Source organism: Martes martes, assembly GCF_963455335.1.
Source record: "Martes martes genome assembly, chromosome: 12".
NCBI lineage: Eukaryota > Metazoa > Chordata > Mammalia > Carnivora > Mustelidae > Martes > Martes martes.
The window spans coordinates 53,208,139-53,232,063 of NC_137900.1; the positions used below are offsets into that span (position 1 = coordinate 53,208,139).

The 23,925-nt window shown below is 41.4% G+C and overlaps 1 protein-coding gene across 1 annotated transcript in view; it reads right to left on the minus strand.

The window, feature by feature from the left end:
- Window positions 1–16,523: 16,523 nt before the first annotated feature.
- Window positions 16,524–23,925, minus strand: part of CAAP1 (caspase activity and apoptosis inhibitor 1) — an 84,518-nt gene continuing 77,116 nt past the window's right edge. The window contains exons 7-8 of the transcript XR_013967701.1: window positions 17,428–17,544; window positions 16,524–16,606 (exon numbers count right to left, since the gene is read on the minus strand). The gene's annotated coding sequence lies outside the window, so the exon portion shown is untranslated. The remainder of the gene's footprint in view (window positions 16,607–17,427; window positions 17,545–23,925) is intronic.

The following is a 23,925-nucleotide window of genomic DNA, read 5'->3' on the forward strand; positions in this document are numbered from 1 at the left end:
CACAACTGTTCAAAATCTTTGGGACACAGCAAAGGTAGTACTGAGAGGAATGTATATAGCCATACAAGCCTTTCCCAAGAAACAAGAAAGGTCTCAAGTATATAACCTAACCCTACACCTAAAGAAACTGGAGAAAGAACAGCAAATAAAGCCTAAACTGAGCAGAAGACGAGAAATAATAAAGAGCAGATCAGAAATCAATGAAATAGAAACCAAAAGAACAGTAGAACAAATCAATGAAACTAGGAGCTGGTTCTTTGAAAGAATTCATAAGGTTGATAAACCCCTGACCAGACTTATCGAAGAGAAAAGAGAAAGGACCCAAAAAATAAAATCATGAATGAAAGAGAAGAGATCACAACCAATACCAAAGAAATACAAACAATATCAGAACATATTATGAGCAACTATATGCCAGCAAATTTGACAATCTGGAAGAAATGGATGCATTCCTAGACATGTATAAACTACCAAAACTGAACCAGGAAGAAATAGGAAACCTGAACAGACCCATAATCAGTAAGGAGATTGAAGCAGTGGTCAAAAATCTCCCAACAAACAAGAGTCCAGGGCCAGATGGCTTCCCAGGGGAATTCTACCAAACATTTTAAGAAGAATTCTACCAAACATTTTAAGAAGAATTTTAAGAAGAATTCCAAAAAATAGAAATGGAAGGAAAACTTCCAAACTCTTTTTATGAGGCCAGCATTACCTTGGTCCCAAAACCAGACAAAGACCCCATCAAAAAGGAGAATCACAGACCAATATCCTTGATGAACACAAATGTGAAAATTCTCACCAAAATACTAGCCAATAGGATCCAACAGTACATCAAAAGGATTATTCACCACAACCAAGTGGGATTTATTCCTGGGTTGCAAGGTTGCAATATCTGCAAATCTATCAATGTGATACAATACATTAATATAAGAAAGAACAAGAACCATATGATACTCTCAATAGATGCCTAAAAAGCATTTGACAAAGTATAGCATCCTTTCTTGATCAAAACTCTTCAAAGTGAGGGGATAGAGGGTACATACCTCAATATCATCAAAGCCATCTATGAAAAACCCACAGCAAATATCACTCTCAATGGGGAAAACTGAGAGCTTTCCCCCTAAGGTCAGGAACACAGCAGGGATGTCCACTATCACTACAGCTATTCAACATAGTACTAGAAGTCCTAGCCTCAGAAATCAGACAACAAAAAGAAATTAAAGGCATCCAAGTTGGCAAAGAAGAAGTCAAACTCTCACTCTTTGCAGATGATATGATACTTTATGTGGAAAATCCAAGAAAATCCACTCCAAAACTGCTAGAACTTACAGGAATTCAGTAAAGTGTCAGGATATAAAGTCAATGCACAGAAATCAGTTGCATTTCTATAAACCAACAGCAAGACAGAAAAAAGAGAAATTAAGGAGTCGATCCCATTTACAGTTAAACCCAAAACTGTAAGATACCTAGGAATAAACCTAACCAAACAGGCAAAGAATCTGTACTCAGAAAACTATAAAGTACTCATGAAAGAAATTGAGGAAGACACAAAGAAATGGAAAAATGTTCCATGCTCATGGATTGGAAGAACAAATATTGTGAAAATGTCTATGCTACCTAAAGCAATCTACACATTTAATTCAATCTCTGTCAAAATCCCATCCATTTTTTTTTCAAAGAAATGGAACAAATAATCCTAAAATTTATATGGAACCAGAGAAGACCCCGAGTAGCCAGAGGAATGCGGAAAAAGAAAACCAAAGTTGGTGACATCACAATCCCAGACTTCAAGCTCTATTACAAAGCTGTCATCATCAAGACAGTATAGTACTGGCACAAAAACAGACACAGAGATCAATGGAACAGAATAGAGAGCCCAGAAATAGGCCCTCAACTCTATGGTCAACTAATCTTTGACAAAGCGGGAAAGAATATCCAATGGAGAAAAGACAGTCTCTTCAACAAATGGTGTTGGGAAAATTGGACAGCCACATGCAGAAGAATGAAACTGGACCAAAACCTCATACCACACACAAAAATAGACTCAAAACAGATGAAAGACCTCAATGTGAGACAGGAATCCATCAAAATTCTTGAAAACACAGGCAGCAACCTCTTCGAGCTCAGCCGCAGCAACTTCTTCCTAGAAACGTCACCAAAGCCAAGGGAAGCAAGTGCAAAAATGAATTATTGGTTCTTTATCAAGATCAAAGCTTTTGCACAGCAAAAGAAACAGTCAACAAAACCAAAAGACAACTGACAGAATGGGAGAAGATATTTGCAAATGACATATCAGATAAAGGGCTAGTATCCGAAATCTATAAAGAACTTATCAAACTCAACACCCAAAGAACAAGGAATCCAATCAAGAAATGGGCAGAGGACATGAACAGACATTTCTGCAAAGACATGCAGATGGCCAACAGACACATGAAAAAGTGCTCCACATCACTCAGCATCAGGGAAATAGAAATCAAAACCACACAAGATACCACCTCACACCAGTCAGAATGGCTAAAATTAACAAGTTGGGAAACAACAGGTGTTGGTGAGGATGCGGAGAAAGGGGAACCCTCCTACACTGTTGGTGGGAGTGCAAGCTGGTGCAGCCATTCTGGAAAACAGTATGGAGGTTCCTCAGAAAGTTGAAAATAGAGCTACCCTATCACCCAGCAATCACACTACTGGGTATTTGCCCTAGATACAAATGTAATGATCCGAAGGGGCACATGCACCCAAGTGTTTATAGCAGCAACGTCCATAATAGCCGAACTATGGAAAGAACCTAGATGTCCATCAAGAGATGAATGCATATAACAAATAACATGGAGGACATGGGGAGATGGAGTGGAGAAGGGATTTGAGGGAAATTGGAAGGGGAGGTGAACCATGAGAGACTGTGGACTCTGAAAAACAACCTGAGGGTTTTGAAGGGGCGGGGGGGTGGGAGGTTGGGGCACCAGGTGGTGGGTATTAGGGAGGGCACGGATTGCATGGAGCACTGGGTGTGGTGCAAAAACAATGAGTACTGTTACGCTGAAAAGAAATAAAAAATTTTTAAAAAAAAGAGATGAATGCATAAATAAGATGTGAGACACACACACACACACACACACACACACACACAAAATGGAATACTAGGCAGCCATTAAAGGAAACGAAATCTTGCCATTTGCAACAATGTGGATGGAACTAGAGGGTATTATGCTGAGCAAAATAAGTCAGTCAGAGAAAGACAATTATCATATGATCTCTCCGACATGAGGAATTTGAGAGGCAGGGTGGGGGATCATGGGGGCTAGGGAAGGAAAAAATGAAACAAAATGGGACCAGGGAGCGAGACAAACCATAAGAGATTCAATCTCACAAAACAAACTGAGGGTTGCTGGGAGGTGGGGGGGTAAGGATAGGGTGACTGGGTTATGGACATTGGGGAGGGTATGTGCTATGGTGAGTGCTCTGAAATGTATAAGCCTGATTCACAGACCTGTATCCCTGGGGCAAATAATACATTATATGTTAAATACATACATACATTACATACATACATACATACATACATACACGAATACTAAAAAAACCCTCGGAGAGAAGGGGGAACCCTGCCACTCCCTGCATCCCCACTTCAAGAGGGGACAACATCCTCTTTGCTCCTGTCACAGCATTTATCATAATTTCCAATTATCTTGTGTCACAATTTGATACTTATTCATTGACTATTGGCATAACCAACCTGCAAGTGCTCTGAGGACAAAAACTTAGTCTACGTCACCCACCACGGTATGTCTAGCACATGGCCACGCTCCAGGCCCATGGTCAGCATTCAGTAAATCATTACTGAGGGCCACCTGGGTCATGTAGCTGGTTAAGCATCTGACTCTTGGTTTCAGCTCAGGTCCTGATCTCAGGGTCTTGGAATCAAGCCCCGTGTCCAGGTCTGAGCTCCATGCTTAGCCTGCTGGAGATTTTCTCTCCCTTTCCCTCTGCTCCTCCCCTTGCTTGCTATCTCTCTCTCTCTCTCCCTACAATAAATAAATAAAATATTTAAATAAATAACTACATAATGTACAAATGAGGTCATATTCACACACCCCCCAAATCTCATTATGGAGCAAATCAGGACAAAACAGAACTTCCAAAAACTGGAGAGCAAAGGGAAATGTTAAATGAGGTTTTCAACTGATTGAGGTCTTTGTTGATTTCTGTTGCTATCAATCACTTCGAGGGGCCCTGGACCTAAGGCACTGTTGCTGCAGCTGATTGTGGGGGGAGACTGAGTTGGTGAGCCAAGTGTGGCTCAGCTCTCAGCCCAGTGGAGACCCAAGGAAGAGGAAGAGAGGATGAGCCATGAGCCCAGTGAGATCTTTTAGGGAGGTCGACAACTACCCTGATGCGCAGAGGGGTTGTTTCCTTCTTTTAATTTGAAAAGGCTACCCACAGCCCACCTGGCGAATTCCTAAGTGAAAATGAAGTAGCATGTACTGAAACATTTCCGCGTTCCAAAGGTTTCTATAGGGAAGTTCTTCTAAAAAGGTAAAGCAATCATTAGAGTAAAAGTCAATAAATTTGGCTAGATCAAATAAAGATGTAAACTAGTCACAAATAAACTGAAAAAAGAAATTTAAAGAATTATTTTTAACAAGTTTGACACACAATTTTAAAAGATCACCCCAATTAACAGAAAAAAGACTCAGTCTCCCTAAACAATTCTGCAATGGGATGAAAAGACAATTCTCCAAAAAAGGAATATAAACAGCAAATAAATATAAAGCTGTTCACTTTCACCGCAAAGCAAAAGAACTGTGACTTAAAACCACAAGGCAATGTCATTTTTTAAAAGTCAGGTTTATTGAAGTATAATTTATGTACAGTAAAATTCACCCTTTTCAAGTGTATAGTTCAGTGAGCTTTGACAAATATACACAGTCATGAAAGCACCAGCAAAATCGAGATATGGAACACTTCCCTCACCCCCAAGAAATTCCCTCAGATCTCTCTCCTGTCAATCCTTCTCACACCCAAACCCTGATCCACCTTTTTTCCCCGATAGTTTTCCCTTCTCTGGGATGTCACAGAAATAGAACCATACAGTAAGCTGCCTTTTGAGTCTGGCTCGATGTCTTTTTCAGTCTATCACATTTGTCAAGATGGGAAAGGCGACAGTACTAATGGTGAGCATGCTCCAACACAGCTAGCCTGTAGGTAAACTGGTACAAGCTCTCTTGGGCGCTAGCTGGCAACGTGTATCAAGATCCTAACGGTATCACCACACCTCGATCACTAATTCCATTTCTTTCTTGCACGCAACTGCTTCCAGTGTTAAGACACCCCCTGACAAATGTCTAGACTCATTTTACAACTTGGTACTAGAGCAAAGAGAGGCAATCCCATCCCCTGTATCAGGAACTACTCTTTTGTTGGTCTTTCTCCACTGAGTAGGACCTTCACAGGAACCCACCAGAAAGCACTCGAGCTTCTAGGTCAATGGGAATGTTATAGAAAACTTCGGAGGCAGAAAAAAAGCAACTATGATTTTTGCCAACAAAGAGGCATTTGCTCATTATCTTTTATTTTGCTCATTATCTTTCCTTCTTTATTTTTTCCTTGTCCTTTGCACTATCTACCAGGAGCTCTTCTAGTGCAGCAAACATAAATTCTAGCCACCCCAATGATCTTCTGAAAGAGGAAAATAGGGAAGAAAATTTTCTTTTAGATAAAATTCTCCTTGTTTTGCTTCAGAAACATTAGCCATTAGCCCAATGATGTCACTAACTAGATCACTGGCCTGAGCAGCATAAAATGACCACACAAGTTCAATGATGGTGGACAGCAAACACCCATGTTAATTACCAAGCATCCCAAAGAAAGAGCTGAAGAGAAACTCTTATCAAGGAAAGGGAAGGCATGATGTACATCATTATTGCTCAAGGAGGAATTAGGTCCATGTAACTGCATTCAGCAGGAGATAGAACAGCTCTCTCCCTTTCAATATGGATATTCAACATAGGTAATCTTCAGGATTCTGGAACATTCCTTCAAGAATCCCAGTTATTTCAGCAATAATCTCCAAACATCACAGCTTCTGCCAACACTTTGGCCCCGGTTTAGGGAAATACTGTTGTCTAAATTAGAACCTCACTCCTTCTCATCTCCACATTTTTCTTGGAAGTTCACAGTTCATAGTACTTATAATTGGAAAATGGAAAGTCACAATGGACTGACAAAGCCAACAGTATCCCTACAAGTGGCCGAGCTCAGCAGAAGCTCTCACCTGTCATCTACAGTCATCTCTTTCTCCTAATGATAGCACAGGAGGGAGACAATGTAATCCATGCTGGGAAACACCAGTCAGACGAGTGTTTGTGACTTAGAGGTGGTCAGAATACAAATGAGGCCCATCTATCTTGGATTGCTTTGATGCTTTCCTGTTTTAACTGTGGTGCTAGTTTTGAGAGTTTGCTCTCTCCTATGATTTTAGAGAAGGTAAAGTTGGGTTACTCTGAAGAAATTGTCCTAAGCAACCAACTAGACAATGTGTCCCATTCATGTGACTAGAGACAATTGTCCATGTAGAATAGGAAGGCCATAAGGTGAAAAACACAGCATCCATTCATGAATCTTCTTTCCCTAATTCTGAGGACCCACTCGACCTTCTGGATGAATATGTACTATTTCATTTCAACTAGCCGACCTACCTTGGCCCTGAGCAGAACTCATAAATCCACCTATAATTTATTAAAGACCTTCACGGCACTCCATTCAACCAGTTCACTCAGCATGCTCCGTTAAAAAATGGTCCCGTCACTGGAAATGAGAAAATACAAGTCAGGGCCACACTAGGTTTAGAGTGACCGTATTTAAATGTTTGTGGACTAGAATTCCAAGTGCATCTTGTCTTGATACCGACAGGGTGAATGGCTCTGCGTTTAGCCACAACTGATGGGGTATGTGTCCATGGACATTTCCAAAGGAAGGCTGGACAGAATTTCATTCACAACTTCCTCTTCATTCAAGGAGTCCTCAACTTCTAGCATAAAATTAAAAGCAATAAACACTCGGGTTTTTGGAATAATTGCAGTCTTTTCTTAGTATCTTTTTTTTTTTTAATCTTGAATCCCTTTAGAAAGAAATGCTTCATGAGCACACCACATGGAAACGACCCTGTTAGTATGTTGTTTCTATTCTGTGTGTAATACATTTTTACCCAGGACCAGCAAAAGAAGAAATAATGCACAGATCTCTTTAAGGGACGTAGGAAGGAGGGGAACACTGAAAAGACACAATTTCCCATAGAAAAAATTCTCATGTAGTACCTCTAGATAGCTGGGAAGAGTATCTAACAGGATGTGGAAAACGTCTGGACCTTTATTGAACTTGGTATGTTCTATCCTTCTCAGGGTTGCCAATGACAGAAGTAGAGGCACCCCTCAGATTCAGAGTCAATGCACTATACACTAGGCACTGTGCACGTCCATCATGGTCACATGCAAATGGTCCTCACTTTTGTAGAAAGAAGATTTGGCTATCCTTTGCTAACCAGAAAATGCAATAGGACCTAAGGTGAAAGGCTCCCAGGATTGGGAGGCCAAGCGTCAGAGACCAGGTAGCCAACAGTGCAGCTAGCATTGGCTGCTAGTTTAGAGAAATCACTGATATTCAGAAGAATTTCCAATGGCTACAGAAATTCAAAGAGATGAAACGGAAGCTCAAGTTCAAGGAGAGCTTTTGAGGTAGACCATGCATGGTCTCTAAGGTCTTCTCGACACCTACTTAGTATAACATTCCTTACCTTGACAGTATTACTCTGGTCCCTCACAGGATAAAGACAGAAATTAAAACTTGTCAGGATCCTGAGAAGGAATCCATGTCTTACCTGAAACAAGCTAAAGAAAATAATATGTCAAACTGAAATGCCAATTTATTTTTTCATAATGAGAAATTAGTATCAAAGGGAATGTGTAAGATCCATTCAATCATTGTTTTCTGACTCTGTCCAGAGATCTTTATGAACAATCGATTAAAATGTACCTAAAAACAAGTAATAATGGGTGCCTGGGTGGTTCAGTTGGTTGAGCATCCGACTCTCGGTTTCACTCAGGTCCTGATCTCAGGGTCGTGAGTTTTGAGCCCTGCACTGGGCTCTGCGCTAGGTGTAGAGCCTGCCTAGGATTCTCTCTCTCCCTCTCTCTGCACCCCTCCCCTCTTGTATGTTCTCCTTGCCCCCCAAAAAAAGAAAAAAAAGGAAAAAACCCAAGTAACAGAAAACCCAACTTAAATTTGGTTAGACAATAGAGAAATTATTGACCCAAGAACTCAAAAGGACTGTGGTAGGGAGTGTTCCAGGTAAGGCCTAATCCAGCAGTTTAAGGCTATCATGAAGGATTAAATTTCTTTCCACTTATTCACCCTATTTTTCATCATATTGGCACCCTCTTAGGATTACTTCTCCTCGTGGCTACCAAATGGCTGCTTGCAACAATAAGATGTATGCACACTTTTAAAAATTCAACTTCAGTAAAAGAAGGATGGCTTCTCTCTCCAACTATCAAACAAAGGTCCTAGACTTCACTTTGATTGGGCCAACTTAGGTAAATACCTATCCATGAATCATCATGGATTGGTGTAGGCCTAGGTCAGTGTCCATCCCTGAGTCAATTGCTGTGACAAAGAGTATGGGTTAATGAGAATTGGTTGATGGTTGCTTTCTGGAGTTACAGGACAATAATACCATTCAAACCGCAACACAATGCTAATCAATATATACGGGATGGGATGGATGCTTGGGGGTGCAACTAATTGTATCTACTGTAGGAAGCCATACCATAATCAGTGGTTTGGTTTGTGACATGGAATCAGAATAAAGAAAAACAGATACAAAGTGCTTAATGGCATCAAGGTAACCAGTAGGATTCACCCAATTTTCTACATGGATTTCCCTTTTTTTCAATTAAAGACTTTATTTTTTAAGTAATCTCTACACCCAGTGTGGGGTTCAAACTCATGACCCTGAGATCAAGAGTCACACGATCCAATCCACTGACTGAGCCAGCCAGGCAGCCCTCCACATGAATTTCCTCACTGAGGATTCCAGAACATCTTCTAACTTAGGATTCCAACGTAGGATGATTGGAACAAAGAGGCAAATACTGTACAATTCCACAGACACGAGATTTCTAGAGTAGCCACATTTATAGACACAAAGAGTAGAATGGTGGTTGCCAGAGGCTGAGGAGAGGGAACGGGAGTTATTCTTAAGTGAGCGTAGAGTCTTGGTTTTGCAAGACGAACAAAATAATTCTGGAGATGGATGGTGGTGCTTGCATGGCAGTATGAAGTCCTGAATGCTACTGAACCATACGTTTAAAAACAGGAAAGATGTGAATTTTATGTATATTATACCATAATTTTTTTAAAAAAGGAATAAATGGATCCATCAGATCAATTATGAGCATCTGTAACTTACAATCTTTGGGGCTGAATTTAGGTATCTCCACTCTAAAGTGCTATGTGTTTTGTTTTTTTTAAAAGTCAAATTATGAAAAAACAAGTAGTATTTTTCTATTTGCACAAGAGATCGGGTCAAACACCACAATAAGACATAATGATCTAAATGTCAACATGTGGGCTCAAGGACCATGCTGGAGGCAGTCCCCTCGTCTCTGGCCATCCCAAGAGTTCAGCTATGCGTGTCCTGCTTCAACGGGCACTGCTGGAGACAATTTGTGTTCTAGGAGGAAGACCCCCATCCCAACCCCACCCCCAGTGCTCTGCCACCTCGTTGTTCACTAACAGCTGGACGGCGACAGAGATCACCTGGCCCAGGTGCTGTGAACACGAAGCCCAGCCTCGCCAGCGTGAAAACATTCCATCCTCAGCCACCGTCCTCTGCGACGGTTGCATCCTGAGCATCGGTGCCAAGCAGCAGAACCTCCGGCTCTCTGTGCTGGGCCAGCTCATTACTGGACCACCTGCGAGGAAGTTGCTGGAGGCATTCAGTAGCGGAGCTGGCTTGTCTCTCCTCATAATCTTACATCCAAGTGCTCAGAGGAAGCTCGCTCTAGTCCCCAAGTACCGGCTGAAAACACTGACTGTATTTCAGAAACAGAGTAAGAGGATGAAGGAAAACAGACCCTCGGTGGCTGAAGGAGCACTTCCAGGGGCCTGGGAAGAGAGCTGGGGGCGGGAGAGCAGGGAAGGGAGAAGGAAGTCTGCGGAGTGCAAGGCCTGATAAGGTGTGTAAGCCACGTGACACTGCAGCAAGTCCTTCAGTCCCCTCAGCGTGAGGAACCGGCTTCGGAGGAGCTCTTGATTACCTGGACTCTGATCTCTTTACACCATGCGCATATCTGTACGCCCGCATATCTGATCGTTGAACTCCAAAAACGCCATGCGGGAACTCCGTTGATGGGCCCAATGGCAACCGCAGATACTCCCTTCAGAGAATACTTCTACCTAAAGGAGAAATTTATAACATGTTTCACTGGCTTAGCCATTCCCGTAGAATGAAATGCCATCATCTGTCGGTGGGTTAGCATTTCCTAACGGAAGGAGCGAGTCCCCAGAGAAACACAAGACGTCAGCTAGAGATGAGTTTTATTTAGGGTTCATCACGAGTGAGAAGCCGAACACACCTAGTGTGAGGGTGGTTCTGTATTAGTATTGTGCTGTGGTAACAGTGTTTTGGGACTCTATTAAGTGTAGGGCATTATGGTAAACTCTGTATACGCATTGATCCCCTAATCCTTAAAACTCTGTAAGGTCAGCATCATGGCCAGTTGACGGACAAAGATATCAAACTCAAAGTGTTGTAATTTGTCCAAGATCACACACAGTTAAGAAACAGTAGATCTGCGATTCAAATGAAGATCTGTCTGAACCAAAAAAAAACCCTCATTATGTAGCAATCATGGTTAAATAGACCTCTGTCTTTGTTGGACCAGTGAAGCTTTGGTGGGCCTTCTACACTTTGAATACTTTTGTCAGAGGCTTCTAGACAAAACTGGACATTGGAAAAAAAAATTGATGTTTTAGGCGAAACAAACACCAAAACTTGAAGATGCACAATGTCCACTGTGGATGGTGATAGCCTGAATCCTCAGGAGAGGAAAGGGATGTATTCCTGAGTAATAAGTGAGTTTCCCTGTTTTCAATCTTGCTTGCGAAGCCTACATTAAAGGACTATTGCTGGTATCACATCACGATTAAGCAGGGGTGGGTATCTGACTTCAGCTCAGGTCTTGATCTCAGGGTTCTGGGATCAACCCCCGCTTTCGGCTCCAAGCTCAGCAGGGAGCCTGCTTATTCCTCTCCCTCTGGCCCTCTCCCTGTTTGTGCTTGCTCTGTCTCTGCCTCAAGTAAATAAATAAAAAACTTAAAAAAAAAAAAGATTAAGCACGGTTTAGCAGACTCAGGTTCAAATTCAACTTCTAACCACTTTATAGCTGGTCAACCTTGGTCAATTCACTTAATTCTGAGAGCCTCAGTTTTCTTACCTATAAGATGGGCATCATAATAAAGTAAAAATATTAGCTCCCTTTTAATGTTAGCTATTTGAATAAGCATACCATTGCACTTTTAATTTTCATTGCTCTAATGACTACTAATGTTGAATATCTTTTCATGTGCTTATTTGCCACTGTGTATTTTCTTTGGAAAATTATCTATTGAAATATTTTACTCATTTTTTAAAAATCAGGTTGTTGGTCTTCTTAGTATTAAGTTTTAAAAATAAATTCCTGGATACATACCAAAGGGAGATGAGGATATAGAACAATTGGAACTCTCAGACATCACTGGTGGGAATGAAAAATGTTACAATCACTTTGGAAAACTGCTTGTCCAGGTTTATTGGTAATAGCTCTGAACCAGAAGCAACCTAAAAGTCCATGAAGAAGTGAAAGGATAAACAAACTGTGGTATATCCATACCACGGAATATTACACGTTCATAAAAAGGAGTGAAGTACTGATACATGCTCCAACACAAATAAATCTCAAAATAATTATGCCAAGTGAAAAAGGCAGACAAGAAATAGTATATATTACAAGATCCCATTTATTCACAATTCTAGAAAATGCAAATTAATCTAGAGTGAAAGAGACAGATCTGTCATTGCCTGGGAAAAGGTGGAGGGCACGGAGAGATAGGAGGGAAGAAATACAAAGGAGCACCAAAAAAAAAATTTCCGGGATGGGGTGCCTGGGTGGCTCAGTCAGTTAAGTGTCTGCCTTCAGCTCAGGTCATGATCCCAGGGTCCTGGGATCGAGCCCCACGTTGGGCTCCCTACTTGACAGGGAGCCTGCTTCTCCCTCTCCTCCCTGCTCATGCTCTCTCTCACTATCTCTCCCTGTCTCTCTCTCAAATAAATAATGAAGAAAACATTTTTAGGGGCACCTGGGTGGCTCAGTGGGTTAAAGCCTCTGCCTTTGGCTCAGGTCATGATCTCAGGGTCCTGGGATGGAGCCCCACATCAGGCTCTCTGCTCAGTGGGGAGACTGCTTCCCACCACCCCCCCCCCCGCCTACTTGTGATTTCTGTCAAATAAATAAATAAAATCTTTTTTAAAAAAAGAAAAGAACACATTTTTAAAAAAAGAAACTTTCTGGGATGATGGACATATTCATTATTTCCATCACAATTACAGCATTCCAGATTAATATATATATAACATAAATATAATTGTATATAACTTATGTATACATCAAAATGTATCAATTTGTACATTCTATATATGTGCAGTTTATTATATGACAATTACACCTCATGAAAGCCTTAAAAATTTCTTAGCTCCCAATATTCCCCTGGCCTTGTTGTCCCTGATACCAGGGAGGGGCCTCCAGCAACCATGTGTATACCACCCAGCCCTACCTTCCTGGCCAGAGCTGGTCCATCTGACACTGCAGATCACTAAAAAATGAGAAATACGGATGTCAGTGCTTTAGAGAAGGGGTCCATGATTTTTTTTTTTAAGATTTTATTCATTTATTTGACAGACAGAGACCACAAGTAGGCAGAGAGGCAGGCAGAGAGAGAGAGGAAGGGAGGCAGGCTCCCTGCTGAGCAGAGAGCCCAACGGGGGCTCGATCCCAGGACCCTGGATCATGACCTGACCCGAAGGCAGAGGCTCAACCCACTGAGCCACCCAGGCGCCCCTGATTTTCTTTTTCTAAGGTCCCCAGAATTGCCTAGATCTGGCCCATCCAAAGACTGGCTAATTTAACTCTTAGATTTCAGGACCTGAGTGTCCCATCAATAAATTCCTTTCATGCTGGCTAGCTAGAGTTGGTTTCTATTTTCTGCAACCCTGGGGAAGAAATGAAATTGAAATTTAACTCATGGCATTGATATTTCTTACATTTTTTATCACAAATGGCCATTTTAAAAATAGGGGGTTGAACTGGCTCCATGAGTCATTCATCCATCCCTTCATTTAACAAACTTTTATTTGATGGCACAGACGTGTTAGGTAAATAGAACCAAACATTTTCACATCTTCTTCAAACTACGTAACAGCCTGTCTAACAACCTCATCTTTCCAGTTGGGAAGCTCAGGTGCAGAGGGGCTCAGTTACTTAAAGGCAAAGAATCCTTAGTGGGCTCTGGATCCGACCAATTCGAGCCCAGGCCTGTCTCATTTCAGAGGCCATACTCTGCCACATTCATTACCCATGCTCTGTTCCCTGCTTGTGGTCAGCTCCAACATCGACAGTGTGCCCAGTGTACCCAGTGTCCAACCATAGGATAATGACTTTAGGAGTCAAGGACCCAAGACGCTTCCCTGATCCTCTCATGGCCAACAACAGAGCCAACGGATGGGAGCTCCAGGCCCTTCCTCTGCGGGCCCAGTGTCTTCAGGAGAGATGAATGATCTACTCGAAGAGGCAGGAACAACCAGGAGATCCTTTTTTCCCAGTGCTGCTCTCTGCTACCTAGTCATGAAACTGACTCCCCAGTAATGAACAAGCAGCCAAATCCTGAAAATAAAAACGGTCATCCACACACAACAGGAAATGTCCAAGGAATGGCACCCTTGGCCACAAATCAAAAGATAATGGGGCTAGATATTCTTCCTGAGATCTCATGGGAATGTTGCACACTTTAAAAAAGCTCAGGTTTGAAGCTGCATTTTTACACCATTGCTGGAAACACCCGTCATAATTTCAGGAGCACAGGTTCAAACTAAAACCAGAGACCTCATGATACTTTCTTTTCCTCAGGGAAGTAAGCCTACCAGAGTAGAAGAAGAGTTTCATTTTCAATTTGAGAGATTTCAGTATAGTTTAAATGTGCTGCTCTTGAATTTAAAACTATAATAAAAGATGTCTCAATAAAAAGATAATAAAAGGGGAAAATCCATAGATCTTCACCTTATATTTTCTTCCTTGTCAATAACCTACAGAAATATGAAAGCCGCCCAGAGCTCACGTGCACTGAAAATCATCACAGTGACATCTGGAAGGGAGAAAATGGACACAAGCATTCAACAATCCAGGAGTGTGAACATAGCTTTTGTTATCATATCTATATGGTAAAAATTATACACATGTTAAACATATTTTCAGACACTAATAACACAGGGTAGTATTTATAATTTGTTAAATTTTAAAAAACAGAGTACAAAGACAGGTATGCAGTTTGATCCTGACATGTGTGATGTGTGTGTTGTCGTCAAGGGATACACCAAAATATTAACAGCAGTGATATCCAAGTACAGGTAAAATGCTTCTTATTTTTTTTTTAAGATCTTATTTATTTATTTGACAGACAGAGATCACAAGAAGGCAGAGAGGCAGGCAGAGAGAGAGAGGAGGAAGCAGGCTCCCGGCTGAGCAGAGAGCCCCATGTGGGGCTCGATTCCAGGACCCTGAGATCATGACCTGAGCTGAAGGAAGAGGCTTAACCCACTGAGCCACCTAGGTGCCCTAAAATGCTTTTCTTCTTTCTTTTATATAGTATCATTATTAAAATACATATATGCTAAAGGTAATGTGGTATTGTCATCAGATTGGATCCTGGAACAGAAAAAGCGTATCAGTAGGAAAACCTGTGAAATCTGAGTGAGGTCTGTACCTTCGTGAACAATAACGTGCCCGTGGCAATATTTTACTTCGATAATTGTATCATAGTTATGTAAGAAGCTGAGTATATTTCTGTACTATCATTGTAATTCTTTAATTAATATAAAATTATTTTTCAAAATAAGAAGCTTTTGAAAATATATCTATGGTAAGACAAGAGGAACAACAGTGCCAGACAAGCCATTCTTCTTTATTTGTTAGGACGGCATAATTTAGTATGTATAAAATGTTTTGTTTTCCTGATGTATCTTGTTCTTCCATCTGGATTGTAACTTTTTATGGCCGGTGCTATCCCCGGCTCCTCTGTATCCCTCAGATCACACTTAGACCAGTGCTGGGCTAGGGATGGCGTAACCAACAGTCAACAGGTTCATTGATTAGTTTACTTGTACTAAGAAAAGACACTAAAAGGGAGACCAAGAAATCCACTGTTAATGCTGTTTTTTCTCATTTTCACACGTGCTGATAGTTCCAAGCGCATTTTCGAAAAACAAGAGAAAATATTAATAAACAAGTTAGTTTGAATCATATGAAATGGTATTTTTAGCTAAAGATATCTCATATCTACATTCATACGGTTCAACTGAAATAATTATTTTACATTAGTCATTGAGGGAGTGCATCAGAGACAATACCTTACAAGTCACAGTGCACACTTTAATCCAATTACTATTTCCATGAGTTCCTCTCCTGTAGGGTTTGGTTCTTTGCAGTCTCAACTCATGCACTCTCTTCTTCCCCAAAGGTTACATGAGCAACAAAATTCTCCTCAGTGGTTTGGGATAAATTTTTTTTAAAAAGATTTTATTTATTTATTTGACAGAGAGAGATCACAAGTAGGCAGAGAGGCAGGCAGAGAGAGGGGGCGGGAAGCAGGCTCCCCGCTGAGCAAAGAGCCCGATGTGGGGCTCGATCCCCGGACTCTGAGATCATGACCTGAGCAGAAGGCCGACACTTAATTGACTGAGCCACCCAGGTGCCCCTGAATTGGTATTTTAGAAATTTATCCCAGGGGCGCCTGGGTGGCTCAGTGAGTTGGGCCTCCACCTTTAGGTCAGGCCATGATCTCGGGGTCCTGGGATCGAGCCCCGTGTTGGGCTCCCTGCTCAGCGGGGAGTCTGCTTCTCCCTCTCCCTATTCCTCTCTCCCCGGCTTGTGCTCACTCTCTCTCTCTCTCATATAGATAAATAAAACCTTTAAAAAAAAACCCCACCAATCAAAAATCACAGGTCATGCCACACTGATGTGTCTTGATCAGGTGTGAGATAAGTAGCAAGTAACTCATGACTAATTTTTTTAAACCCCAAATTTACAACTGTTTTATCTTTTGCTTTTGAATATAAAGGAGAACAGATTCAAGGGAATCCTTCTAATGGCCTCACATCCACACCCACTCACTCCCTTGCATCCGCAAATGGTTTCCTGAGTGGGAGAGACAGAAGTGTGGGAAGAGCCAGGGCTGTGGGAGCACACGCGACGCTGGCTGTAGTCACGTGGAACACGTCAGCAGGGCATCAGCCTGTGCACACCTGCAGACAAAAGGAGGTTGAGAACCACTGTTTAGAAAGGCTCAGCAACAGCCATGTGCTCCAAATTCAGAGTGCAAGAATCTGTTCACTATCTCACCACACACACGATGTTTATGTGACATATGTAATTGCAGTGTGCAGCCTGACATCTGCAAGGTATCTCTTGTGCCAAGGCCATATTCACAGACGGCAATGCTTTCTAAACTTCCTTTTGTTGCTACAGACTGTTTTGTCTCCAAACCCAATCTTACAATTCATTCATTCACACAAAAAGTCTCCCTGAGTGCCTACTGTGTGGCGGGAAGAGCTATATTATGGGTATTAATAACACAGATGCTGTCCCCGGGTATAAGAAATTAGTTGTGGAGACAAACAGTAAGTCAGGCAGAGACTAAACAAAAATTTATAAACTGCAAAGCATCACAAAAGAAATGAATAGGAAACCAGGCCGGGGAGAGTGTAATCAGATAGGGAGATCGGGGAGGGTTTCTCTGAGGCTTTAAGTTTATGCTGAGACCTAAAGGCCGGGGAGAGGTCAGCCAGGCAAAGAACAGGAGATGGTGCACGAGGCCAATGACAGTTCTTGAGGCTGGCAAATGGAAGCGTGACGTGGGGCCGATCTGCAGAACTGGGCAGTTTCTCCCTGGTAATGCTCAGCGGCCCAGGTAAACATTACAGAGGGCTTGCTTCAGACTGACACAGAATTGAAAGTTCTGGGCAGTGGTGTCACTGAGGGTCTAGGAGGTGGGGGAGATGAAGGTACTTTGAGAAATATGAAAATATTAACATTCTGCAAGAGATCGCAGAGACCCCATATTTACCAACACAGAGACTTCTTTGTTTTTCCTCCTCTGACATCTTTGCAGAGATCTGAATGCCTCTGATCCATCACAGGGACTCAGAAATGTTGAGCAGATTTTGCTAAAATCTGGAGGTGCCTGGAAGAGAAGTTCAAGTTCACATCATCAGGATTATATCATTTCTCAGAAGACAGCCATCATCTATATATCAATGAACGGGGCCTAAGGCAGCACTTTATTCCAGTACTTTTCTACGATTCCATCCCCCAACTCGAGGAATGTTGTAAAATCCATGACAACTTGCCATGTCCCACATATTATCCACCATTACCATAAATCAAGGTTTCGTGTTTGTAATTTATGTCTCAGCACTTAGAGAATACCTTGCTAGTTATTTTAAAGAGATAAATCAAATCAAAACTTTGTTAATAAAATACTAGAAATGTCATAAGACCTCTGATTTATTTAAAGATGTCTAACTTTCTTGATCTCCATTTATTTCAAGTTTGAAGAAGAAAAATGGTTAGCTGGATCATCTTGCTCTTATTTTTATTCCTTAATTTAGGAGATTACATCTCAGCTCCAAAACCATTTTTAATAATGAGATATGCAATGTTTAACTGTTGATGTTTTTAAAAGAATAAACATGATTAAGATTAATTCATGCAGTCCCAGATATATTCGAATAATGGATTAGTCTGTATAGCACATTTGATTCATGTCTGATAGTCCAGCTTTTTTATTTTAGCTGCATCCATATACACAGAAATTTCCTCCTTTGTTTAAAAGCCAGAACTGTTTATGCAATGGGAGGAAATGAATACAGACTGACCACTCCTGGGTTGAACCTTCTGATTTCCCTGAGTTACCAATCGTATACATTCACAGGATATGATTAGGATACAGCAAGTTAACATTATCAAACAAAGAGTGAAAGGTATTCATGGATTACAGAAAGGTCTTTTCAAAAGTAGAGCGCCAGAAGATAAGAATTACATAAATGAGAAAAGTAAGTAAAGAGGGCGGCAGAAACCTTTTGGAAAGGTGATGGACAGGTTTATGGCACAGAGAGTGGTGATGGTATCACGGGTGTATACTTATCTCCAAACTCCTCAAGTTACGTACGTTAAATAAGTACAGTTTTTGTATGTCAATCATCCCTCAATAAAGGGGTTTTTAACAATAACAACAAGCAAAAGAATTAAATAAATGGAAGGCACTGAAAGGAAAAGACAAAATCTGGATAAGCACAAAGGAAAGGAAGGAGAGGGATACTTTCCTTTTCTAGCAAAGAGTTACGTCTATACCAGATCCCAAGGCAGAAAGCGATTATCCATTTTTGGTGCCAATGAACGTATACTTTCCATCAGGGAGGATGAGGGGCAAATTTTTGTCATTGACCTGGGAAATAATTACCAACATTCTTCACTTACTACTTGAATGATTTTTGTCCTTCCTGCATTAGTGAACACATATATATTTATTTATTTATTTATTTATTTATTTGACAGACAGAGATCACCAGTAGGCAGAGAAGCAGGCAGAGAGAGAGAGGAGGAAGCAGGCTCCCCGCTGAGCAGAGAGCCCGATGTGGGGCTCGATCCCAGGACCCTGAGATCATGACCTGAGCTGAAGGCAGAGGCTTTAACCCACTGTGCCACCCAGGTGCCCCGAACATATATATTTTGATGAAAACTCAGGCAAAGAAACATAATGGAGTTACTCACTGTTTTTACAATTTCAAAATGACCAGCAAAGAGACAGAGTCTGGCATCATTTTGGTGGGCCTGTTGATTCTTTTAGTATTTGCCAAATAGCATTTTTTTTAAGATTTTATTTATTTATTTGACAGACAGAGATCACAAGTAGGCAGAGAGGCAGGCAGAGAGAGAGGGGTGGGGGAAGCAGACTCCTCGCTGAGCAGAGAGCCCAACGGGGGCTCGATTCCAGGACCCTGGATCATGACCTGACCCGAAGGCAGAGGCTTAACTCACTGAGCCACCCAGGCACCTGCTAAATAACACTATTAAGTGACAAGAACACTGAATATAAAACCAACACTTATTATAAAATGAGAAATAATCCATGATAGGAAGTTTTTTTTAAAAAAGTAAAAGAAAGCACATTTCTACTTAGTATCGTCTAAACTTAAAGCATAGGGATTGGGGGAAAAACTTAACTAGGCTCAGCAACTAACAGCTGCGGGATCTAGAAAAACTCAGCAGCTTTAGTTTATCACGTACAAGGTACAGTGTGCTCTCTTAGGTCCTGTTTTAGCTGTGAAGTCCACTATGATCGACTCTACCAGCCAAGACACTGTTGCCTTCTACTGAGTACAGAGCCTCGTAACTTCCAAGTGGGCTTAACTGGCAAATTACTGGCTAGTTTAAGAAAACACCATGCTCTCTAGCCTAGCTACCCCGGAGAAATACTAAACATTAACATTTAAAGAGATCCTTACTTTAGTTATTGGTATAAACTTGAGATTAAAGCAATATCCTCCTTTCAATTTCACTTCTATTCCTTGTGTCATCTGTTTAAAACCAAAAGAGGTAGGACACTGTCTTCTCCTCTCCTTGATGGCAATTCACCAATACTCCATCGCGCACACATTCCTCGTACTCACAGTATTTGCACACACATTACAGGACTATCAGAGTAGTAAGAATCATACAAAGAACAGATGCTGCAAATAGACTGCAGGTTACGTGAGTGTCCATTTTTAAAGCCGTGAGTATTTTAAAGGTGAATTGAAAAAGAGAATCGTTTACTGTGCCGAAAGAGGCATATGTGGAGACTAGCGGCAAAAAACGGAAGAGTCATGAGGATTCTCAGTAATACCTACTACACAGCCACGCCACTCCCTAAGAAAAGTAAATGGGAAAAAATGGTTAACACTTAAACTGGGCAAAGACCAAGTTGCGGAAAACAACTTTAAACAATGCCTTATACGATTAGATGACCTAATGTGGAGCTCCTCCCCCATTTTCAGAGCCTCGGTTTCTGGGACTGACCTGCTAGTGAGGGCGGCTATCCCGTACCATGGCAATGAACAAAACAAATGAGCAACCAGAAGCTGAAAGAATGAAGAAAGTCTCTCTATTCCTACAGCTCAAAGTCAAAATTCAAAGTCTCCATTCCCTAGCCTGTCCAAACAGATAAAAGAAAAACATTCAGATCACTGACTTCAGTCCCCAAAGAGAAGCCACCCCCTTAAATAAAGCACTTCACAGCTCTCGTCTCACTGAAGCTATCGTCATGAGCTGTTTCCACCCATGTTCCCATGAACACAGCTACATAACTGCCTTTGGCATACATTTGAAAAATGTAACAGCACCTTGGTCCTGCATTTTTAGTTGCAGGATGGCAGAGAGGGTTGCTGTGGGACGTTACGTTTTCCTGCACAGGAACGCTAAAGCTTTACCTACAGAGTGTGCAGATGTAGTGGGTTGGAATGAACAGTCAGCAACCAGGATGTGGAAGATCCCACTTTGCCTAATGACCTAATGGGAAAACCACACATGCCTTACAATTTCCTGGGACCAGAAAGACAGGAGACTCGCTCTGCCTCTCCCAATTCCTGGGCAATTCTGGGAATCTCACATCTTGGACATCTCTTTGTTCTGTTTGGTGGGACTTTGGGCATTACATGTGGCCCTGAAGAGGCCCTCAAAACACTGTGTCTAAAATACAAGGAGAATGTGTTCTCGGGAGAAAGGAAAGTGTCCTAGTCCCCTGCTCTAGGCAGGGCTCCCTCATAGTGCCCAGGGATTCAGGACAATAGAACCAGACTCAGGAAGCAGATGGAACTTAGGGGTTTATGATGAAGGCCTTTCACATTAACACTCTAAGAAGGAGGAACCTCAAACTACCCTAAGTTCAATGAGTATAGAAGCCTAAAAACAGAGGTAGGTCTCAGCCCTTCTCTGACATGTAAAGGCATCAATATGACAGTTAAGCCTGATCTACTTGAATTTAACCTGTGAACCAGAACATTCGTTGTCTACAGTTGAGGCTTCCTTCCTCAATTCTCAATTGCTTCTCTTTCAAATCCAGGTTTCTCTTGGGCCACTAACTGCTTTCAAAAGTATTTCAGGCAATTCCTAGATCTCTACTATGGTTGACGGGCTATCAGGACATCAGTTAATGTTAACACTGGGTCCAGTACGTGGGGCAGAAGAGGCCGGGATTGGCAGCAATCCAGTTACATGCGCCTGACATGAATGGGCTTGTATATGAATGAACTGCCCACAAAAGACGCTTTTTGGCAGAACAAGAAAGAAAAGAACCTTATAATCTGGTAAAATGTTCTAAGAAGTATGCTGAGTTTGACCTCAAACTTCTTAAGCTCTCACATCCAACTATCAGCTAAAATAAATATAGTAGATAAACATAGTAGTTGAGGCTACCTTGAAGAAACCACCAACCTTAGAAATGCTGGACAGTCTACAGAAATTCTCACATGGTTCAGCCAACAAATTGATGGCATTAAAAAATGTGTGTGCGTGTGTGTTTGTGTGTGTGTCTGTTTAGAATGAACGAAACTTTAATGACATTTAACAACCAACTGCAACGTGTAGATTGTATTTTAAGATTTTTATTTATTTGACAGAGCGAGACAGCACAAGCAGGGAGAACAGCAGAGGAAGAGGGAGAAGCAGGCCCCCTGCTGAGCAGGGAGCCCGATGTGGGACTTGATCCCAGGACTCTGGGATCATGACCTGAGCCGAAAGCAGACGCTTAACCATCTGAGCCACCCATGTGCCCTGTAGACTGTACTCGGATCCTAACTTGCACAAAGCAAATGTGAAAAGTCACTCTGGTGATAATCAGGGATATTTAAACATAGACTGTTAGAGGACACTGAATCAGTTACAAGTCTGTGCTGATACAATGACTTGGATGATGCAAGATACTTGGAAATTTTCTTTCATGTTCTCAGGAAAAAAGTGGTGGAGTCGCTGAGACAACATGAGCAAAATGTTGGTTTTTATTGAAAGGAGTGATAGGGGGGTGCAGGTTCCTTCTAGTCTCTTGTGAATATGTCACAATTTCCACAATAAAAAAGGCTTTAAAAGCCAGTGTATTACCATTAATCTTAAAAAGTACATAAATATCATTATTATAACATAATTTATCTCAGTGCAAAATGGAAATAACCTCAAAGTTCTGCAATAGGAAAAAAAACTTTTAAAAAGATGATAAACCCATTTGACAAAAATTATGCAGCCATTAAGATGACAATACAGAAGAGAGCAACAAAGAAGGTGCTTATGGACTTATTTTTAGAATAAGGATTACATCCTTATTATGATCTTAACTCTTCAGAATAGGTATGAAAATAAACAGAGCAGAAGCATATGTAAAAAAAAATAAAACAGCAAGTTGATGTATTATAAAGGGCAGTGGAATGTTTTTCTTTTTGGTGAGACAACATTGTTTCTAAAAGTGAAGAGCTGAAATGAACAAAACAACAAAAACTGACCTGGGCCTCCACAGGCTGAAATGCAACATAGTGTAGCAGAAACAGCACCTGCTCTGGAGTTGCACAATCTGGGGGTTATTTAAACAATCTGAGAATTGGTTTCCTCCTATCTAAAATTAATATAAAATATCTACTTTTGTGGATGCTACAAGGATCAGTGGTGTAAGTAAATATCTATCACAATCACCCGGCATGCACTAAACCTTCTGTAAGCAGAACTATTTATTACTGTCACATTAAGGTGTGTGTGTGTCGGAGGTGGGGTTCTGGAAAAGAGAAAAAAATGAGGCGTGGTGATGGTGAAGCGGCTGCAGATGTTTTTTGTTTTTTAAAAATATTTTATTTATTTATTTGCCAGAGAGAGAGACAGAGCATAAGCAGGAGGAGCAGTAGGCAGAGGGAGAAACAGACTCCCCACTGAGCAAGAAGCCTGATATGGGACTCGACCCCAGGACCCAAGGATCATGACCTAAGCGGAAGGCAGATGCTTAACCAACTGAGCCACTCATGTGTCCTGAAATTTCTAATCTAAATACCACAACTGATTTCTACAGCGAGAAAGTAAAAGCCAGAAGAAAAGAGGCATGATTCCAAAAATAAAAGGAAAGAAAAAGCAGTGTTTTGCCAGGAATGGGTATGCTCGCCCCAGGACTAACACCCTCAAGTACGGGTTTGGTCACAGCTGCCAGAATCTGTCCAAGACCAGGATTAGTTCTGTTCCTGGAGTTTTCTTACACTTCAGCTGGCGATCATTCCCCCCCACCTTTTTGGGGGGGCAATGATTCATTTTTAATCACATGATTATAGTTAGAGCTCAGAGACAAGACCTACATTTCTTCTCTCTTTTAAAAAATATTTCCTTACAATTCGATCCCTGTCTTCCATCATAAAAATTGCCATTAGGGATGGTCTGTCACTGCCAAGGAGGCTCATCTCTCTAGCCCCATATAAAGGCACCTAAACATTTCTTGTACCTTCTTCAGATTTGGGGTCCTCTAGGTTCTTTTTCTTAGTTTCCTCTAGCCATGCTCTTC